Raw genomic sequence first — 22,325 nt, 5'->3', positions numbered from 1 at the left:
GATAGCTGTCATTTATAACTCTGCAGGTTTGTGAATTACAGTGCCCCTGAGCTCCTTTCTTCAACTCGCTTTCCTGTGAGCTGGCCGCAACACCGCAGGATAGCTTCAGGCCCTAATCTGGTTCCGGCACGGCACACTGAGCCTTTGGTTAATTCCTCTTCCTGGTGGGAAATGAGAGTTAAATTTGCCCATCCAGACACCTCCAGCTAGTCTCTCATTGGTTCTCCCTATTCCTGTTCATCTTCAGCAGAAATTGCAAACTGAGCCAAACAGGAGGTTAAAGGCACTGACCCTGCAAGTCGGGAGAGTGTAAGTAAAGCGTCTGGAATGTTGCACCCGAGTACCAGGGGACAAAAACTGAGACATATTTCAACACGTCTCCCAATCACATGGTTGATCATACTCTGGGTTCCACATGCATGTTTTAGCTGAAGGAAGAATACCTTAAACCTGGAGAGTTGAGACCCGTGGAATGGGTACCATGCAATATGACTTCAAAGGGTCTTCATTTGCTCACCGAACCTCTCCAATCCTATCACTGCCGCGTTTATGCCCCTGTACACATGCTTGATTCTCTTTCAGAGACATGGGAATCCATAGGTTTTAAGATACTTACTAGTCAGGTACATTCTTAGGCGTTTAATATGGGGTGTTGAGTCCATTTCGTTGAGCAAGGAGTAGCTCTTGTCTATTCCATATTTGGCTTAAGGAACTTTATCTGTGCTCATTTCAATCTCTGGTTTTATGCAGCACCCCAACTCACCTTTCCCCTTAAGCAAGCATAAGTTGGTTTTCTAAATTTGAGACCCTGTTCTGTTCTGTAATTCAGTTCCTGTGTAGCCAAGTTTACATTCCGTGTATTAGTGATATCTTATGATGTTTCTTTTTCTGTGTGACTTATTTCAGTTAGAATCATCATACCTGAATCCACTCATCATGCTGCTACGGGCCTGATGACATAGATTTCATTGCTGAGTGATATTGCATTGTACGTAAGTACCACAACTTCTTTATCCATTTTTCACTTTCTGCGATATTGAACTTGTACTGTAAATGAGGTTCTTGTAAACAGAGCTGTCCCAAACTTTGGGGTGGATGTGTCTTTTTGATTTTAATTTCCCTAAGCTATAGGACCATAAGTGGAAGTGCCCTAGGCTTTGTTGCTTTGTTTTTTAGATGTTTCAGGAAACACCATACACTTCTCCAGAGTGGCTGTTGGCAATTTACATCCCGCCCATCAGCATAACAAGGCTCCCAGTTCTCCATGGCCTGTCCTGCCTTTCTGGATTTTACACGTTTTTCAGATGGCCCTTTTTACCGGGGGGAAGTGAGACTTCATTGTAGTGCAGATTTCCTTTGCAAGCGTGCTTGGTTGGCCAAAAAGGGCGTATGCGTTTTTTCCTGAATATATTCAGGAAAAAACGCATACGCCCTTTTTGGCCAAGTGCATCATTATGGACGATCTGCCTCTTTTCCTATGCTTGAAATGCAATTCCAGTCTACCTCCTGAAATCGGTTTCCTGCAATTCTGCCCCGCTTTCAAGTCCTCTTGGCAGCCTTACTTCAGTATATTTTTGGACGATAGCTGTCATTTATAACTCTGCAGGTTTGTGAATTACAGTGCCCCTGAGCTCCTTTCTTCAACTCGCTTTCTTGTGAGCTGGCCGCAACACCGCAGGATTGCTTCAGGCCCTAATCTTGTTCCAGCACGCCACGCTGAGCCCTTGGTTAATTCCTCTTCCTGGTGGGAAATGAGAGTTAAATTTGCCCGTCCAGACACCTCCAGCTAGTCTCTCATTGGTTCTCCCTATTCCTGTTCATCTTCCGCAGAAATTGTAAACTGGGCCAAACAGGAGTTTAAAGGCACTGACTGTCCAAGTCGGGAGAGTGTTAGTAAAGCGTCTGTAACGTTGCACCCGAGTACCAGGGGACGAAAACTGTGACATATTTGAACACGTCTCCCTATCACACGGTTGATCATACTCTGGGATCCACATGCATGTTTTAGCTGAAGGAAGAATACCTTAAACCTGGAGAGTTGAGACCCGTGGAATGAGTACCATGCAATATGAATTCAAAGGGTCTTCATTTGCTCACCGAACCTCTCCAATGTTATCACTGCTGTGTTTGTGCCCCTGTACATACGCTTGATTCTCTTTCAGAGAGATAGAAATCCCTAGGTTTTAAGATACTTACTAGTCAGGTACATTCTTAGGCGTTTAATATGGGGTGTTGAATCCATTTCGTTGAGCAAGGAGTAGCTCTGGTCTATTCCATATTTGGCTTATAGAACTTTATCTGTGCTCATTTCAATCTCTGGTTTTATGCAGCACCCCAACTCACCTTTCTCCTTGAGCAAGCATAAGTTGGTTTTGTAAATTTGTCACCCTGTTCTGTTCTGTAATTCAGTTCCTCTGTAGCCAAGTTTACATTCCGTTTGTTAGTGATATCTTATGATGTTTCTTTTTCTGTGTGACTTATTTCAGTTAGAATCATTATACCTGAATCCACTCATTATGCTGCTACGGGACTGATGACATAGATTTCATTGATGAGTGATATTGCATTGTACGTAAGTACCACAACTTCTTTATCCATTTCTCAATTTCTGCGATATTGAACTTGTACCATAAACTAGGTTCTTGTAAACAGAGCCGTCCCAACATTTGGGGTGACTGTGTCTTTTTGATTTTAATTTCCCTAAGCTATAGGACCATATGTGGAAGTGCCCTAGGCTGTGTTGCTTTTTTTTTTAGATGTTTCAGGAAACACCATACACTTCTACAGAGTGGCTGTTGGCAATTTAAATCCCACACCCTCTGCATAATAAGGCTCCAAGTCCTCCATGGCCTGTCCTGCCTTTCTGGATTTTACACTTTTTTCAGATGGCCCTTTTGACTGGTGGGAAGAGAGACTTCATTGTAGTGCAGATTTCCTTTGCAAGCTTGCTTGGTTCACCAAAAAGGGCTTATGCGTTTTTTCCTGAATATATTCAGGAAAAAACGCATATGCGCTTTTTGGCCAAGTGCAGCATTGTCGACGTTCTGCCTCTTTTCCTGTGTGATAAATGCAATTCCAGTCTACCTCCTGAAATCGGTTTCCTGAAATTCTGCCCCGCTTTCAAGTCCTCTTGGCAGCCTTACTTCAGTATATTTTTGGATGATAGCTGTCATTTATAACTCTGCATGTTTGTGAATTACAGTGCCCCTGAGCTCCTGTCTTCAACTCGCTTTCCTGTGAGCTGGCCGCAACACCGCAGGATTGCTTCAGGCCCTAATCTGGTTCCAGCACGGAATGCTGAGCCTTTGGTTAATTCCTCTTCCTGGTGGGAAATGAGAGTTAAATTTGCCTGTCCAGACACCTCCAATTAGTCTCTCATTGGTTCTCCCTATTCCTGTTCATCTTCCGCAGAAATTGCAAACTGGGCCAAACAGGAGGTTAAAGGCACTGACTCTCCAAGTCGGGAGAGTGTTAGTAAAGTGTCTGGAATGTTGCACCCGAGTACCAGGGAACGACAACAGAGACATATTTGAACACGTGTCCCGATCACACGGTTGATCATACTCTGGGTTCCACATGCATGTTTTAGATGAAGGAAGAATACCTTAAACCTGGAGAGTTGAGACCCGTGGAATGAGTATCATGCAATATGAATTCAAAGGGTTTTCATTTGCTCACCGAACCTCTCCAATGTTATCACTGCTGTGTTTATGCCCCTGTACACACGCTTGATTCTCTTTCGGAGAGATAGCAATCCATAGGTTTTAAGATACTAACAAGTCAGGTACATTCTTAGGCGTTTAATATGGGGTGTTGAGTCCATTTCGTTGAGCAAGGAGTAGCTCTTGTCTATTCCATATTTGGCTTAAGGAACTTTATCTGTGCTCATTTCAACCTCTGGTTTTATGCAGCACCCCAACTCACCTTTCCCCTTAAGCAAGCATAAGTTGGTTTTCTAAATTTAAGACGCTGTTCTGTTGTGTAATTCAGTTCCTGTGTAGCCAAGTTTACATTCCGTGTATTAGTGATATCTTATGATGTTTCTTTTTCTGTGTGACTTATTTCAGTTAGAATCATCATACCTGAATCTACTCATTATGCTGCTACGAGCCTGATGACATAGATTTCATTGCTGAGTGATATTGCATTGTACATAAGTACCACAACTTCTTTATCCATTTTTCACTTTCTGCGATATTGAACTTGTACCTTAAACGAGGTTCTTGTAAATAGAGCCGTCCCAAACTTTGGGGTGGCTGTGTCTTTTTGATTTTAATTTCCCTAAGCTATAGGAACATAAGTGGAAGTGCCCTAGGCTCTGTTGCTTTGTTTTTTAGATGTTTCAGGAAACACCATACACTTCTCCAGAGTGGCTGTTGGCAATTGACATCCCGCCCATCAGCATAACAAGGCTCCCAGTTCTCCATGGCCTGTCCTGCCTTTCTGGATTTTACACTTTTTTCAGATGGCCCTTTTGACTGGGGGGAAGTGAGACTTCATTGTAGTGCAGATTTCCTTTGCAAGCTTGCTTGGTTGGCCAAAAAGGGCGTATGCATTTTTTACTGTATATATTCAGGAAAAAACACATACGCCCTTTTGGCCAAGTGCATCATTGTGGACGTTCTGCCTCTTTTCCTATGCTTTAAATGCAATTCCAGTCTACCTCCTGAAATCGGTTTCCTGCAATTCTGCCCCGCTTTCAAGTCCTCTTGCTAGCCTTATTTAAGTATATTTTTGGACGATAGCTGTCATTTATAACTCTGCAGGTTTGTGAATTACAGTGCCCCTGAGCTCCTTTCAACTCGCTTTCCTGTGAGCTGGCCGCAACACCGCAGGATTGCTTCAGGCCCTTATCTGGTTCCGCCTCGGCACGCTGAGCCTTTGGTTAATTCCTCTTCCTGCTGGGAAATGAGAGTTAAATTTGCCCGTCCAGCCACCTCCAGCTAGTCTCTCATTGGTTCTCCCTATTCATGTTCATCTTCCACAGAAATTGCAAACTAGGCCAAACAGGAGGTTAAAGGCACTGACTCTCCATGTCGGGAGAGTGTTAGTTAAACGCATGGAATGTTGCACCCGAGTACCAGGGGACGAGAACTGAGATATTTGAACACTTCTCCCAATCACACGGTTGATCATACTCTGGTTTCCACATGCATGTTTTAGCTGAAGGAAGAATACCTTAAACCTGGAGAGTTGAGACCCGTGGAATGTGTACCATGAAATATGAACTCAAAGGGTCTTCATTTTCTCACCGAACCTCTCCAATCCTATCACTGCTGCGTTTATGCCCCTGTACACATGCTTGATTCTCTTTCGGAGACATAGCAATCCCTAGGTTTTAAGATACTTACTAGTCAGGTACATTCTTAGGCTTTTAATATGGGGTGTTGAGTCCATTTCCTTGAGCAAGGAGTAGCTCTTGTCTATTCCATATTTGGCTTAGGGGACTTTATCTGTGCTCATTTCAATCTCTGGTTTTATGCAGCACCCCAACTCACCTTTCCCCTTAAGCAAGCATAAGTTGGTTTTCTAAATTTGAGACCCTGTTCTGCTTTGTAATTCAGTTCCTATGTAGCCAAGTTTACATTCCGTGTATTAGTGATATCTTATGATGTTTCTTTTTCTGTGAGACTTATTTCAGTTAGAATCATCATACCTGAATCCACTCATTATGCTGCTACAGGCCTGATGACATAGATTTCATTGCTGAGTGATATTGCATTGTACGTAAGTACCACAACTTCTTTATCCATTTTTCACTTTCTGCGATATAGAACTTGTACCGTAAACGAGGTTCTTGTAAACAGACCCATCCCAATCTTTGGGGTGACTGTGTCTTTTTGATTTTAATTTCCCTAAGCTATAGGACCATAAGTGGAAGTGCCCTAGGCTCTGTTGCTTTGTTTTTTAGATGTTTCAGGAAACACCATACACTTCTCCCGAGTGGCTGTTGGCAATTTACATCCCGCCCATCAGCATAACCAGGCTCCCAGGTCTCCATGGCCTGTCCTGTCTTTCTGGATTTTACACTTTTTTCAGATGGCCCTTTTGACCGGGGGGAAGTGAGACTTCATTGTAGTGCAGATTTCCTTCGCAAGCTTGCTTGGTTGGCCAAAAAGGGCGTATGCGTTTTTTCCTGAATATATTCAAGAAAAAACGCATACGCCCTTTTTGGCCAAGTGCATCATTGTGGACGTTCTGCCTCTTTTCCTATGCTTTAAATGCAATTCCAGTCTACCTCCTGAAATCGGTTTCCTGCAATTCTGCCCTGCTTTCAAGTCCTCTTGTGAGCCTCACTTCAGTATATTTTTGGACGATAGCTGTCATTTATAACTCTGCAGGTTTGTGAATCACAGTGCCCCTGAGCTCCTGTCTTCAACTCTCTTTCCTGTGAGCTGGCCGCAACACCGCAGGATTGCTTCAGGCCCTAATCTGGTTCCGGCACGGCATGCTGAGCCTTTGGTTAATTCCACTTCCTGGTGGGAAATGAGAGTTAATTTTGCCCGTCCAGACACCTCCAGCTAGTCTCTCATTGGTTCTCCCTATTCCTGTTCATCTTCGGCAGAAATTGCAAACTGGGCCAAACAGGAGGTTAAAGGCACTGACTCTCCAAGTCGGGAGAGTGTTAGTAAAGCATCTGGAATGTTGCACCCGAGTACCAGGGAACGAAAACTGAGACATATTTGAACACGTCTCCCGATCACACGGTTGATCATACTCTGGGTTCCACATGCATGTTTTAGCTGAAGGAAGAATACTTTAAACCTGGAGAGTTGAGACCCGTGGAATGAGTACCATACAATATGAATTCAAAGGGTCTTCATTTGCTCACCGAACCTCTCCAATGTTATGACTGCTGTGTTTATGCCCCTGTACATACGCTTGATTCTCTTTCAGAGAGATAGCAATCCTAAGGTTTAAAGATACTTACTAGTCAGGTACATTCTTAGGCATTTAATATGGTGTGTTGAGTCCATTTCGTTGAGCAAGGAGTAGCTCTGGTCTATTCCATATTTGGCTTAAGGAACTTTATCTGTGCTCATTTCAATCTCTGGTTTTATGCAGCACCCCAACTCACCTTTCCCCTTAAGCAAGCATAAGTTGGTTTTGTAAATTTGAGACCCTGTTCTGTTCTGTAATTCAGTTCCTCTGTAGACAAGTTTACATTCCGTTTGTTAGTTATATCTTATAATGTTTCTTTTTCTGTGTGACTTATTTCAGTAAGAATCATCATACCTGAATCCACTCATTATGCTGCTACGGGCCTGATGACATAGATTTCATTGCTGAGTGATATTGCATTGTACGTAAGTACCACAACTTCTTTAGCCATTTTTCGCTTTCTGCGATATTGAACTTGTACCATAAAGTAGGTTCTTGTAAACAGAGCCGTCCCAACATTTGGGGTGACTGTGTCTTTTTGATTTTAGTTTCCCTAATCTATAGGACCATATGTGGAAGTGCCCTAGGCTGTGTTGCTTTGTTTTTTAGATGTTTCAGGAAACACTATACACTTCTACAGAGTGGCTGTTGGCATTTTACATTCCGCCCATCTGCATAATAAGGCTCCCAGTTCTCCATGGCCTGTCCTGCCTTTCTGGATTTTACACTTTTTTCAGATGGCCCTTTTGACCAGGGGGAAGTGAGACTTCATTGTAGTGCAGATTTCCTTTGCAATCTTGCTTGGTTGGCCAAAAAGGGCGTATGCGTTTTTTCCTGAATATATTCAGGAAAAAACGCATACGCCCTTTTTGGCCAAGTGCATCATTGTCGACCTTCTGCCCCTTTTCCTGTGCTTTAAATGCAATTCCAGTCTACCTCCTGAAATCAGTTTCCTGCAATTCTGCCCCGCTTTCACGTCCTCTTGGCAGCCTTACTTCAGTATATTTTTGCATGATAGCTGTCATTTATAACTCTGCAGGTTTGTGAATTACAGTGCCCCTGAGCTCCTTTCTTCAACTCGCTTTCTTGTGAGCTGGCCACAACCCCGCAGGATTGCTTCAGGCCCTAATCTGGTTCCGACACGGCATGCTGAGCCTTTGGTTAATTCCTCTTCCTGGTGGGAAATGACAGTTGAATTTGCCCGTCCAGACACCTCCAGCTAGTCTCTCATTGGTTCTCCCTATTCCTGTTCATCTTCCGCAGAAATTGCAAACTGGGCCAAACAGGAGGTTAAAGGCACTGACTCTCCAAGTCGGGAGAGTGTTAGTAAAGCATCTGGAATGTTGCACCCGAGTACCAGGGTACGAAAAGTGAGACATATTTGAACATATCTCCCGATTACACGGTTGATCATACTCTGGTTTCCACATGCATGTTTTAGCTGAAGGAACAATACCTTAAACCTGGAGAGTTGAGACGGGTGGAATGAGTACCATGCAATATGAATTCAAAGGGTCTTCATTTGCTCACCGAACCTCTCCAATCCTGTCACAGCTGTGTTTATGACCCTGTACACACGCTTGATTCTGTTTCAGACATAGCCATCCATAGGTTTTCAGATACTTACAAGTCAGGTACATTCTCCGGCGTTTAATATGGGGTGTTGAGTCCATTTTGTTGAGCAAGGAGTAGCTCTTGTCTATTCCATATTTGGCTTAAGGAACTTTATCTGTGCTCATTTCAATCTCTGGTTTTATGCAACACCCCAACTCACCTTTCCCCTTAAGCAAGCATAAGTTGGTTTTCTAAATTTGAGACCCTGTTGTGTTCTGTAATTCAGTTCCTGTGTAGCCAAGTTTACATTCCGTGTATTAGTGATATCTTATGATGTTTCTTTTTCTGTGTGACTTATTTCAGTTAGAATCATCATACCTGAATCCACTCATTATGCTGCTACGGACCTGATGACATAGATTTCTTTGCTGAGTGATATTGCATTGTACGTAAGTACCACAACTTCTTTATCCATTTTTCACTTTTTGTGATATTGAACTTGTACCTTAAACGAGGTTCTTGTAAACAGAGCCGTCCCAAACTTTGGGGTGGCTGTGTCTTTTAGATTTTAATTTCCGTAAGCTATAGGACCATAAGTGGAAGTGCCCTAGGCTCTGTTGCTTTGTTTTTTAGATGTTTCAGGAAACACCATACACTTCTCCCCAGTGGCTGTTGGCAATTTACATCCCACTCATCAGCATAACATGGCTCCCAGTTCTCCATGGCCTGTCCTGCCTTTTTGGATTTTACACTTTTTTCCGATGGCCCTTTTGACCTGGGGGAAGTGCGACTTCATTGTATTGCACATTACTTTGCAAGCTTGCTTGGTTGGCCAAAAAGGGCGTATGCGTTTTTTCCTGAATATATTCAGGAAAAAACGCATACGCCCTTTTTGGCCAAGTGCATCATTGTGGACGTTCTGCCTCTATTCCTATGCTTTAAATGCAATTCCAGTCTACCTCCTGAAATCGGTTTCCTGAAATTCTGCCCCGCTTTCAAGTCCTCTTGGCAGCCTTACTTCAGTATATTTTTGGATGATAGCTGTCATTTATAACTCTGTAGGTTTGTGAATTACAGAGCCCCTGAGCTCCTTTCATCAACTCGCTTTCTTGTGAGCTGGCCACAACCCCGCAGGATTGTTTCAGGCCCTAATCTGGTTCCGACATGGCATGCTGAGCCTTTGGTTAATTCCTCTTCCTGGTGGGAAATGAGAGTTAAATTTGCCCGTCCAGACACCTCCAGCTAGTCTCTCATTGGTTCTCCCTATTCCTGTTCATCTTCCGCAGAAATTGCAACCTGGGCCAAACAGGAGGTTAAAGGCACTGACTCTCCAAGTCGGGAGAGTGTTAGTAAAGTGTCTGGAATGTTGCACCCGAGTACCAGGGAACGAAAACTGAGACATATTGGAAGACGTCTCCCGATCACACGGTTGATCATACTCTGGGTTCCACATGCATGTTTTAGCTGAAGGAAGAATACCTTAAACCTGGAGAGTTGAGACCCGTGGAATGGGTACCATGCAATATGACCTCAAAGGGTCTTCATTTGCTCACCGAACCTCTCCAATCCTATCACTGCTGCGTTTATGCCCCTGTACACACGCTTGATTTTCTTTCAGAGACATAGCAATCCCTAGGTTTTAAGATACTTACTAGTCAGGTAGATTCTCAGGCGTTTAATATGGGGTGTTGAGTCCATTTCGTTGAGCAAGGAGTAGCTCTTGTCTATTCCATATTTGGCTTAAGGAACTTTATCTGTGCTCATTTCAATCTCTGGTTTTATGCAGCACCCCAACTCACCTTTCCCCTTAAGCAAGCATAAGTTGGTTTTCTAAATTTGAGACCGTTTTCTGTTGTGTAATTCAGTTCCTGTGTAGCCAAGTTTACATTCCGTGTATTAGTGATATCTTATGATGTTTCGTTTCTGTGTGACTTATTTCAGTTAGAATCATCATACCTGAATCCACTCATTATGCTGCTACGGGCCTGATGATATAGATTTCATTGCTGAGTGATACTGCATTGTACGTAAGTACCACAACTTCTTTATCCATTTTTCACTTTCTGCGATATTGAACTTGTACCGTAAATGAGGTTCTTGTAAACAGAGCCGTCCCAAACTTTGGGGTGGCTGTGTCTTTTAGATTTTAATTTCCCTAAGCTATAGGACCATAAGTGGAAGTGCCCTAGGCTCTGTTGCTTTGTTTTTTAGATGTTTCAGGAAACACTATACACTTCCCGCCGTGGCTGTTGGCAATTTACATCCCGCCCATCAGCATAACAAGGCTCCCAGGTCTCCATGGCCTGTCCTGCCTTTCTGGATTTTACACTTTTCTCTGATGGCCCTTTTGACCGGGGGGAAGTGAGACTTCATTGTAGTGCAGATTTCCTTTGCAAGCTTGCTTGGTTGGCCAAAAAGTACGTATGCGTTTTTTCCTGAATATTTTCAGGAAAAAACGCATACACCCTTTTTGGCCAAGTGCATCATTGTGGACGTTCTGCCTCTTTTCCTATGCTTTAAATGCAATTCTAGTCTACCTCCTGAAATCGGTTTAATGCAATTCTGCCCCGCTTTCAAGTCCTCTTGGCAGCCTTACTTCAGTATATTTTTGGACGATAGCTGTCATTTATAACTCTGCAGGTTTGTGAATTACAGTGCCCCAGAGCTCCTTTCTTCAACTCGCTTTCTTGTGAGCTGGCCACAACACCGCAAGATTGCTTCAGGCCCTAATCTGGTTCCGGCACGGCACGCTGAGCCTTTGGATAATTCCTCTTCCTGGTGGGAAATGAGAGTTAAATTTGCCCATCCAGACACCTCCAGCTAGTCTCTCATTGGTTCTCCCTATTCCTGTTCATCTTCCGCAGAAATTACAAACTGGGCCAATCAGGAGGTTAAAGGCACTGACCCTCCAAGTCGGGAGAGTGTTAGTAAAGCGTCTGGAATGTTGCACCCGAGTACAAAGGGACGAAAACTGAGACATATTGGAAGACGTCTCCCGATCACAGGGTTGATCATACTCTGGGTTCCACATGCATGTTTTAGCTGAAGGAAGAATACCTTAAATCGGGAGAGTTGAGACCCGTGGAATGGGTACCAAGAAATATGACTTCAAAGGGTCTTCATTTGCTCACCGAACCTCTCCAATCCTATCACTGCTGCGTTTATGCCCCTGTACACACGCTTGATTCTCTTTCGGAGACATAGCAATCCATAGGTTTTAAGATACTTACTAGTCAGGTACATACTTAGGCGTTTAATATGGGGTGTTGTGTCCATTTCGTTGAGCAAGGAGTAGCTCTTGTCTATTCCATATTTGGCTTATAGAACTTTATCTGTGCTCATTTCAATCTCTGGTTTTATGCAGCACCCCAACTCACCTTTCCCCATAAGCAAGCATAAGTTGGTTTTCTAAATTTGAGACCTTGTTCTGTTCTGTAATTCAGTTCCTGTGTAGCCAAGTTTACATTCCGTGTATTAGTGATATCTTATGATGTTTCGTTTCTGTGTGACTTATTTCAGTTAGAATCATCATACCTGAATCCACTCATTATGCTGCTACGGGCCTGATGATATAGATTTCATTGCTGAGTGATACTGCATTGTACGTAAGTACCACAACTTCTTTATCCATTTTTCACTTTCTGCGATATTGAACTTGTACCATAAAGGAGGTTCTAATAAACAGAGCTGTCGCAACTTTTGGGGTGGCTGTGTCTTTTTTATTTTAAATTCCCTAAGCAATAGGACCATAAGTGGAAGTGCCCTAGGCTCTGTTGCTTTCTTTTTTAGAGATTTCAGGAAACACCATACACTTCTCCCGAGTGGCTGTTGGCAATTTACATCCCGTCCATCAGCATAAGAAGGCTCCCAGTTCTCCATGGCCTATCCTGCCTTTCTGGATTTTACACTTTTTTCAGATGGCCCTTTTGACCATGGAGAAGTGAGACTTCATTGTAGTGCAGATTTCCTTTGCAAGCTTGCTTGGTTGGCCAAAAAGGGCGTATGCGTTTTTCCTGAACATATTCAGGAAAAAACGCATACGCCCTTTTTAGCCAAGTGCATCATTGTCGACCTTCTGCCTCTTTTCCTATGCTTGAAATGCAATTCCAGTCTACCTCCTGAAATCGGTTTCTTGCAATTCTGCACCGCTTTCAAGTCCTCTTGGCAGCCTTACTTCAGTATATTTTTGGACGATAGCTGTCATTTATAAATCTACAGGTTTGTGAATTACAGAGCCCCTGAGCTCCTTTCTTCAACTCGCTTTCTTGTGAGCTGGCCGCAACACCGCAGGACTGCTTCAGGCCCTAATCAGTTTCCGGCATGGCATGCTGAGCCTTTGGTTAATTCCTCTTCCTGGTGGGAAATGAGAGTTAAATTTGCCCGTCCAGACACCTCCAGCTAGTCTGTCATTGGTTCTCCCTATTCCTGTTCATCTTCCGCAGAAATTACAAACTGGGCCAAACAGGAGGTTAAAGGCACTGACCCTGCAAGTCGGGAGAGTGTTAGTAAATTGTCTGGAATGTTGCACCCGAGGACCAGGGGACGAAAACTGAGACATATTGGAAGACGTCTCCCGATCACAGGGTTGATCATACTCTGGGTTCCACATGCATGTTTTAGCTGAAGGAAGAATACCTTAAATCTGGAGAGTTGAGACCCGTGGAATGGGTACCATGCAATATGACTTCAAAGGGTCTTCATTTGCTCACCGAACCTCTCCAATCCTGTTACAGCTGCGTTTATGCCCCTGTACACACGCTTGATTGTCTTTCGGAGACATAGCAATCCATAGGTTTTAAGATACTTACTAGTCAGGTACATTCTTAGGCATTTAATATGGGGTGTTGAGTCCATTTCGTTGAGCAAGGAGTAGCTCTTGTCTATTCCATATTTGGCTTAAGGAACTTTATCTGTGCTCATTTCAATCTCTGGTTTTATACAGCACCCCAACTCACCTTTCCCCTTAAGCAAGCATAAGTTGGTTTTCTCAATTTGTGACCGTGTTCTGTTGTGTAATTCAGTTCCTGTGTAGCCAAGATTACATTCCGTGTATTAGTGATATCTTATGATGTTTCTTTTTCTGTGTGACTTATATCAGTTAGAATCATCATACCAGAATCCACTCATTATGCTGCTACGGGCCTGATGACATAGATTTCATTGGTGAGTGATATTGCATTGTACGTAAGTACCACAAATTCTTTATCCATTTTTCACTTTCTGCGATATTGAACTTGTACCGTAAACGAGGCTCTTTTAAACAGAGCCGTCCCAACATTTGGGGTGGCTGAATCTTTTTGAATTTAATTTCCCTAAGCTATAGGACCATAAGTGGAAGTGCCCTAGGCTCTGTTGCTTTGTTTTTTAGATGTTTCAGGAAACACCATACACTTCTCCAGAGTGGCTGTTGGCAATTTACATCCCGCCCACCAGCATAACAAGGCTCCCAGTTCTCCATGGCCTGTCCTGCCTTTCTGGATTTTACACTTTTTTCAGATGGCCCTTTTGACCGGGGGGAAGTGAGACTTCATTGTAATGCAGATTTCCTTTGCAAGCTTGCTTGGTTTGCCAAAAAGGGCGTATGCGTTTTTTCCTGAATATATTCAGGAAAAAACGCATACGCCCTTTTTGGCCAAGTGCATCATTGTGGACATTCTGCCTCTTTTCCTATGCTTTAAATGCAATTCCAGTCTACCTCCTGAAATCGGTTTCCTGCAATTCTGCCCCGCTTTCAAGTCCTCTTGGCAGCCTTACTTCAGTATACTTTTGGACGATAGCTGTCATTTATAACTCTGCAGGTTTGTGAATTACAGTGCCCCTGAGCTCCTTTCTTCAACTCGCTTTCTTGTGAGCTGGCCGCAACACCGCAGGATTGCTTCAGGCCCTAATCTGGTTCTGGCACGGCACGCTGAGCCTTTGGTTGATTCCTCTTCCTGCTGGGAAATGAGAGTTAAATTTGCCCGTCCAGACACCTCCAGCTAGTCTCTCATTGGTTCTCCCTATTCCTGTTCATCTTCCGCAGAAATTGCAAAGTGGGCCAAACAGGAGGTTAAAGGCACTGACTCTCCAAGACGGGAGAGTGTTAGTAAAGCGTCTGGAATGTTGCACCCGAGTACCAGGGCACGGAAACTGCGACATATTTGAACACGTCTCCCGATCACACGGTTGATCATACTCTGGGTTCCACATGCATGTTTTAGCTGAAGGAAGAATACCTTAAACCTGGAGAGTTGAGACCCGTGGAATGGGTACCAAGCAATATGACTTCAAAGGGTCTTCATTTGCTCACCGAACCTCTCCAATCCTACCACTGCTGCGTTTATGCCCCTGTACACACGCTTGATTGTCTTTTGGAGACATAGCAATCCATAGGTTTTAAGATACTTACTAGTCAGGTACATTCTTAGGCGTTTAATATGGGGTGTTGAGTCCATTTCGTTGAGCCAGGTGTAGCTATGGTCTATTCCATATTTGGCTTAAGGAACTTTATCTGTGCTCATTTCAATCTCTGGTTTTATGCATCACCCCAACTCACCTTTCCACTTAAGCAAGCATAAGTTGGTTTTCTCAATTTGAGACCCTGTTCTGTTTTGTAATTCAGTTCCTGTGTTGCCAAGTTTTCATTCCGTGTATTAGTGATATCTTATGATGTTTCTTTTTCTGTGTGACTTATTTCAGTTAGAATCATCACACCTGAATCCACTCATTATGCTGCTACGGGCCTGATGACATAGATTTCATTGCTGAGTGATATTGCATTGTCCGTAAGTACCACAACTTCTTTTTCCATTTTTCACTTTCTGCGATATTGAACTTGTACCCTAAACGAGGCTCTTGTAAACAGAGCCGTCCCAACATTTGGGGTGGCTGTGTCTTTTTGATTTTAATTTCCCTAAGCTATAGGACCATAAGTGGAAGTGCCCTAGGCTCTGTTGCTTTGTTTTTTAGATGTTTCAGGAAACACCATACACTTCTCCCGAGTGGCTGTTGGCAGTTTACATCCTGCCCATCAGCATAAGAAGGATTCCAGTTCTCCTTGGCCTGTCTTGCCTTTCTGGATTTTACACTTTTTTCAGATGGCCCTTTTGACCGGGGGGAAGTGAAACTTCATTGTAGTGCAGATTTCCTTTGCAAGCTTGCTTGGTTGGCCAAAAAGTGCGTATGCGTTTTTTCCTGAATATATTCAGGAAAAAACGCATACGCCCTTTTTGGCCAAGTGCATCATTGTCGACCTTCTGCCTCTTTTCCTATGCTTGAAATGCAATTCCAGTCTACCTCCTGAAATCGGTTTCTTCCAATTCTGCCCCGCTTTCAAGTCCTCTTGGCAGCCTTACTTCAGTATATTTTTGGACGATAGCTGTCATTTATAAATCTACAGGTTTGTAAATTACAGAGCCCCTGAGCTCCTTTCTTCAACTCGCTTTCTTGTGAGCTGGCCGCAACACCGCAGGACTGCTTCAGGCCCTAATCAGTTTCCGGCATGGCACGCTGAGCCTTTGGTTAATTCCTCTTCCTGGTGGGAAATGAGAGTTAAATTTGCCCGTCCAGACACCTCCAGCTAGTCTGTCATTGGTTCTCCCTATTCCTGTTCATCTTCCACAGAAATTACAAACTGGGCCAAACAGGAGGTTAAAGGCACTGACCCTGCAAGTCGGGAGAGTTTTAGTAAAGCGTCTGGAATGTTGCACCCGAGTACCAGGGGACGAAAACTGAGACATATTGGAAGACGTCTCCCGATCACAGGGTTGATCATACTCTGGGTTCCACATGCATGTTTTAGCTGAAGGAAGAATACCTTAAACCTGGAGAGTTGAGACCCGTGGAATGGGTACCAAGCAATATGACTTCAAAGGGTCTTCATTTGCTCACCAAACCTCTCCAATCCTATCACTGCTGCGTTTATGCCCCTGTACACACGCTTGATTCTCTTTCGGAGACATAGCAATCCATAGGTTTTAAGATACTTACAAGTCAGGTACATTCTTAGGCGTTTAATATGGGGTGTTGAGTCCATTTCGTTGAGCAAGGAGTAGCTCTTGTCTATTCCATATTTGGCTTATGGAACTTTATCTGTGCTCATTTCAATCTCTGGTTTTATGCAGCACCCCAACTCACCTTTCCCCTTAAGCAAGCATAAGTTGGTTTTCTCAATTTGAGACCCTGTTCTGTTTTGTAATCCAGTTCTAGTGTAACCAAGTTTACATTCCGTGTATTAGTGATATCTTATGATGTTTCTTTTTCTGTGTGACTTATTTCAGTTAGAATCATCATACCAGAATCCACTCATTATGCTGCTACTGGCCTGATGACATAGATTTCATTGCTGAGTGATATTGCATTGTACGTAAGTACCACAATTTCTTTACCCATTTTTCACTTTCTGCGATGTTGAACTTGTACTCTAAATGAGGCTCTTGTAAACAGAGCCGTCCCAACATTTGGGGTGGCTGTGTCTTTTTGATTTTAATTTCCCTAAGCGATAGGACCATAAGTGGAAGTGCCCTAGGCTCTGTTGCTTTGTTTTTTAGATGTTTCAGGAAACACCATACACTTCTCCTGAGTGGCTGTTGTCAATTTACATCCCGCCCATCAGCATAACAAGGCTCCCAGTTCTCCATGGCCTGTCCTGCCTTTCTGGATTTTACACTTTTTTCAGATGGCCGTTTTGACCGGGGGCAAGTGAGACTTCATTGTAGTGCAGATTTCCTTTGCAAGCTTGCTTGGGTGGCCAAAAAGGGCGTATGCGTTTTTTCCTGAATATATTCAGGAAAAAACGCATACGCCCTTTTTGGCCAAGTGCATCATTGTCGACCTTCTGCCTCTTTTCCTATGCTTTAAATGCAATTCCAGTCTACCTCCTGAAATCGGTTTCCTGCAATTCTGCCCCGCTTTCAAGTCCTCTTGGCAGCCTTACTTCAGTATACTTTTGGACGATAGCTGTCATTTATAACTCTGCAGGTTTGTGAATTACAGTGCCCCTGAGCTCCTTTCTTCAACTCGCTTTCTTGTGAGCTGGCCGCAACACCGCAGGATTGCTTCAGGCCCTAATCTGGTTCTGGCACGGCACGCTGAGCCTTTGGTTGATTCCTCTTCCTGCTGGGAAATGAGAGTTAAATTTGCCCGTCCAGACACCTCCAGCTAGTCTCTCATTGGTTCTCCCTATTCCTGTTCATCTTCCGCAGAAATTGCAAAGTGGGCCAAACAGGAGGTTAAAGGCACTGACTCTCCAAGACGGGAGAGTGTTAGTAAAGCGTCTGGAATGTTGCACCCGAGTACCAGGGCACGGAAACTGCGACATATTTGAACACGTCTCCCGATCACACGGTTGATCATACTCTGGGTTCCACATGCATGTTTTAGCTGAAGGAAGAATACCTTAAACCTGGAGAGTTGAGACCCGTGGAATGGGTACCAAGCAATATGACTTCAAAGGGTCTTCATTTGCTCACCGAACCTCTCCAATCCTACCACTGCTGCGTTTATGCCCCTGTACACACGCTTGATTGTCTTTTGGAGACATAGCAATCCATAGGTTTTAAGATACTTACTAGTCAGGTACATTCTTAGGCGTTTAATATGGGGTGTTGAGTCCATTTCGTTGAGCCAGGTGTAGCTATGGTCTATTCCATATTTGGCTTAAGGAACTTTATCTGTGCTCATTTCAATCTCTGGTTTTATGCATCACCCCAACTCACCTTTCCACTTAAGCAAGCATAAGTTGGTTTTCTCAATTTGAGACCCTGTTCTGTTTTGTAATTCAGTTCCTGTGTTGCCAAGTTTTCATTCCGTGTATTAGTGATATCTTATGATGTTTCTTTTTCTGTGTGACTTATTTCAGTTAGAATCATCACACCTGAATCCACTCATTATGCTGCTACGGGCCTGATGACATAGATTTCATTGCTGAGTGATATTGCATTGTCCGTAAGTACCACAACTTCTTTATCCATTTTTCACTTTCTGCGATATTGAACTTGTACCCTAAACGAGGCTCTTGTAAACAGAGCCGTCCCAACATTTGGGGTGGCTGTGTCTTTTTGATTTTAATTTCCCTAAGCTATAGGACCATAAGTGGAAGTGCCCTAGGCTCTGTTGCTTTGTTTTTTAGATGTTTCAGGAAACACCATACACTTCTCCCGAGTGGCTGTTGGCAGTTTACATCCTGCCCATCAGCATAAGAAGGATTCCAGTTCTCCTTGGCCTGTCTTGCCTTTCTGGATTTTACACTTTTTTCAGATGGCCCTTTTGACCGGGGGGAAGTGAAACTTCATTGTAGTGCAGATTTCCTTTGCAAGCTTGCTTGGTTGGCCAAAAAGTGCGTATGCGTTTTTTCCTGAATATATTCAGGAAAAAACGCATACGCCCTTTTTGGCCAAGTGCATCATTGTCGACCTTCTGCCTCTTTTCCTATGCTTGAAATGCAATTCCAGTCTACCTCCTGAAATCGGTTTCTTCCAATTCTGCCCCGCTTTCAAGTCCTCTTGGCAGCCTTACTTCAGTATATTTTTGGACGATAGCTGTCATTTATAAATCTACAGGTTTGTAAATTACAGAGCCCCTGAGCTCCTTTCTTCAACTCGCTTTCTTGTGAGCTGGCCGCAACACCGCAGGACTGCTTCAGGCCCTAATCAGTTTCCGGCATGGCACGCTGAGCCTTTGGTTAATTCCTCTTCCTGGTGGGAAATGAGAGTTAAATTTGCCCGTCCAGACACCTCCAGCTAGTCTGTCATTGGTTCTCCCTATTCCTGTTCATCTTCCACAGAAATTACAAACTGGGCCAAACAGGAGGTTAAAGGCACTGACCCTGCAAGTCGGGAGAGTTTTAGTAAAGCGTCTGGAATGTTGCACCCGAGTACCAGGGGACGAAAACTTAGACATATTGGAAGACGTCTCCCGATCACAGGGTTGATCATACTCTGGGTTCCACATGCATGTTTTAGCTGAAGGAAGAATACCTTAAACCTGGAGAGTTGAGACCCGTGGAATGGGTACCAAGCAATATGACTTCAAAGGGTCTTCATTTGCTCACCAAACCTCTCCAATCCTATCACTGCTGCGTTTATGCCCCTGTACACACGCTTGATTCTCTTTCGGAGACATAGCAATCCATAGGTTTTAAGATACTTACAAGTCAGGTACATTCTTAGGCGTTTAATATGGGGTGTTGAGTCCATTTCGTTGAGCAAGGAGTAGCTCTTGTCTATTCCATATTTGGCTTATGGAACTTTATCTGTGCTCATTTCAATCTCTGGTTTTATGCAGCACCCCAACTCACCTTTCCCCTTAAGCAAGCATAAGTTGGTTTTCTCAATTTGAGACCCTGTTCTGTTTTGTAATCCAGTTCTAGTGTAACCAAGTTTACATTCCGTGTATTAGTGATATCTTATGATGTTTCTTTTTCTGTGTGACTTATTTCAGTTAGAATCATCATACCAGAATCCACTCATTATGCTGCTACTGGCCTGATGACATAGATTTCATTGCTGAGTGATATTGCATTGTACGTAAGTACCACAATTTCTTTACCCATTTTTCACTTTCTGCGATGTTGAACTTGTACTCTAAATGAGGCTCTTGTAAACAGAGCCGTCCCAACATTTGGGGTGGCTGTGTCTTTTTGATTTTAATTTCCCTAAGCGATAGGACCATAAGTGGAAGTGCCCTAGGCTCTGTTGCTTTGTTTTTTAGATGTTTCAGGAAACACCATACACTTCTCCTGAGTGGCTGTTGTCAATTTACATCCCGCCCATCAGCATAACAAGGCTCCCAGTTCTCCATGGCCTGTCCTGCCTTTCTGGATTTTACACTTTTTTCAGATGGCCCTTTTGACCGGGGGCAAGTGAGACTTCATTGTAGTGCAGATTTCCTTTGCAAGCTTGCTTGGGTGGCCAAAAAGGGCGTATGCGTTTTTTCCTGAATATATTCAGGAAAAAACGCATACGCCCTTTTTGGCCAAGTGCATCATTGTCGACCTTCTGCCTCTTTTCCTATGCTTTAAATGCAATTACAGTCTACCTCCTGAAATTGGTTTCCTGCAATTCTGCCCCGCTTTCAAGTCCTCTTGGCAGCCTTACTTCAGTATATTTTTGGACGATAGCTGTCATTTATAACTCTGCAGGTTTGTAAATTTCAGTGCCCCTGAGCTCCTTTCTTCAACTCGCTTTCCTGTGAGCTGGCCGCAACACCGCAGGATAGCATCAGGCCCTAATCTGGTTCCGGCACGGCATGCTGAGCCTTTGGTTAATTCCTCTTCCTGGTGGGAAATGAGAGTTAAATTTGCCCGTCCAGACACCTCCAGCTAGAGTCTCATTGGTTCTCTGTATTCCTGTTCATCTTCCGCAGAAATTGCAACCTGGGCCAAACAGGAGGTTAAAGGCACTGACTCTCCAAGTCGGGAGAGTGTTAGTAAAGCGTCTGGAATGTTGCACCCGAGTACCAGGGGACGAAAACTGAGACATATTGGAAGACGTCTCCCGATCACAGGGTTGATCATACTCTGGGTTCCACATGCATGTTTTAGCTGAAGGAAGAATACCTTAAACCTGGAGAGTTGAGACCCGTGGAATGGGTACCAAGCAATATGACTTCAAAGGGTCTTCATTTGCTCACCAAACCTCTCCAATCCTATCACTGCTGCGTTTATGCCCCTGTACACACGCTTGATTCTCTTTCGGAGACATAGCAATCCATAGGTTTTAAGATACTTACAAGTCAGGTACATTCTTAGGCGTTTAATATGGGGTGTTGAGTCCATTTCGTTGAGCAAGGAGTAGCTCTTGTCTATTCCATATTTGGCTTATGGAACTTTATCTGTGCTCATTTCAATCTCTGGTTTTATGCAGCACCCCAACTCACCTTTCCCCTTAAGCAAGCATAAGTTGGTTTTCTCAATTTGAGACCCTGTTCTGTTTTGTAATCCAGTTCTAGTGTAACCAAGTTTACATTCCGTGTATTAGTGATATCTTATGATGTTTGTTTTTCTGTGAGACTAATTTCAGTTAGAATCATCATACCTGAATCCACTCATCATGCTGCTACCGGCCTGATGACATAGATTTCATTGCTGAGTGATATTGCCTTGTACGTAAGTACCACAACTTCTTTATCCATTTTTCACTTGCTGCGCTTTTGAACTTGTACTGTAAACGAGGTTCTTGTAAACAGAGCCGTCCCAAACTTTGGGGTGGTTGTGTCTTTTTGATTTTAATTTCCCTAAGCTATAGGACCATAAGTGGAAGTGCCCTAGGCTTTGTTGCTTTGTTTTTTAGATGTTTCAGGAAACACCATACACTTCTCCAGAGTGGCTGTATGCAATTTACATCCCGCCCATCAGCATAACAAGGCTCCCAGTTCTCCATGGCCTGTCCTGCCTTTCTGGATTTTACACTTTTTTCAGATGGCCCTTTTGACCGGGGGGAAGTGAGACTTCATTGTAGTGCAGATTTCTTTGCAAGACTTGCTTGGTTGGCCAAAAAGGGCGTATGCGTTTTTTCCTGAATATATTCAGGAAAAAACGCATACGCCCTTTTTGGCCAAGTGCATCATTGTCGACCTTCTGCCTCTTTTCCTATGCTGTAAACGCAATTCCAGTCTACCTCCTGAAATCGGTTTCCTGCAATTCTGCCCCCCTTTCAAGTCCTCTTGGCAGGCTTACTTCAGTATATTTTTGGACGATAGCTGTCATTTATAACTCTGCAGGTTTGTGAATTACAGTGCCCCTGAGCTCCTTTCTTCAAGTCGCTTTCCTGTGAGCTGGCCGCAACACCGCAGGATTGCTTCAGGCCCTAATCTGGTTCCGGCACGGCACACTGAGCCTTTGGTTAATTCCTCTTCCTGGTGGGAAATGAGAGTTAAATTTGCCCATCCAGACACCTCCAGCTAGTCTCTCA

General features: G+C 43.7%; 2 long non-coding RNA genes across 4 annotated transcripts in view; one reads left to right on the top strand and one right to left on the bottom strand.

Annotated features, from left to right (window-relative positions):
- LOC125965010 (uncharacterized) overlaps nt 1-22,325 on the top strand; it is a 431,017-nt gene that overhangs the window by 353,198 nt on the left and 55,494 nt on the right. Inside the window, exon 4 of one of the 2 annotated variants that reach the window (XR_007478434.1) lies at nt 7,222-7,263. The exons of the other annotated variant lie outside the window; for it this stretch is intronic. This is a non-coding gene — a long non-coding RNA (uncharacterized LOC125965010). Of the gene's footprint in view, nt 1-7,221; nt 7,264-22,325 lie in introns of those variants that run through there. 2 annotated transcript variants of the gene reach the window in all.
- Nucleotides 1-22,325, bottom strand: part of LOC125965009 (uncharacterized) — a 455,232-nt gene that overhangs the window by 385,931 nt on the left and 46,976 nt on the right. The window lies entirely within an intron of this gene.

The sequence above is a fragment of the Orcinus orca genome, chromosome 7 (assembly GCF_937001465.1).
Source record: "Orcinus orca chromosome 7, mOrcOrc1.1, whole genome shotgun sequence".
NCBI lineage: Eukaryota > Metazoa > Chordata > Mammalia > Artiodactyla > Delphinidae > Orcinus > Orcinus orca.
This window is presented reverse-complemented; position numbering and strand designations above follow the sequence as displayed.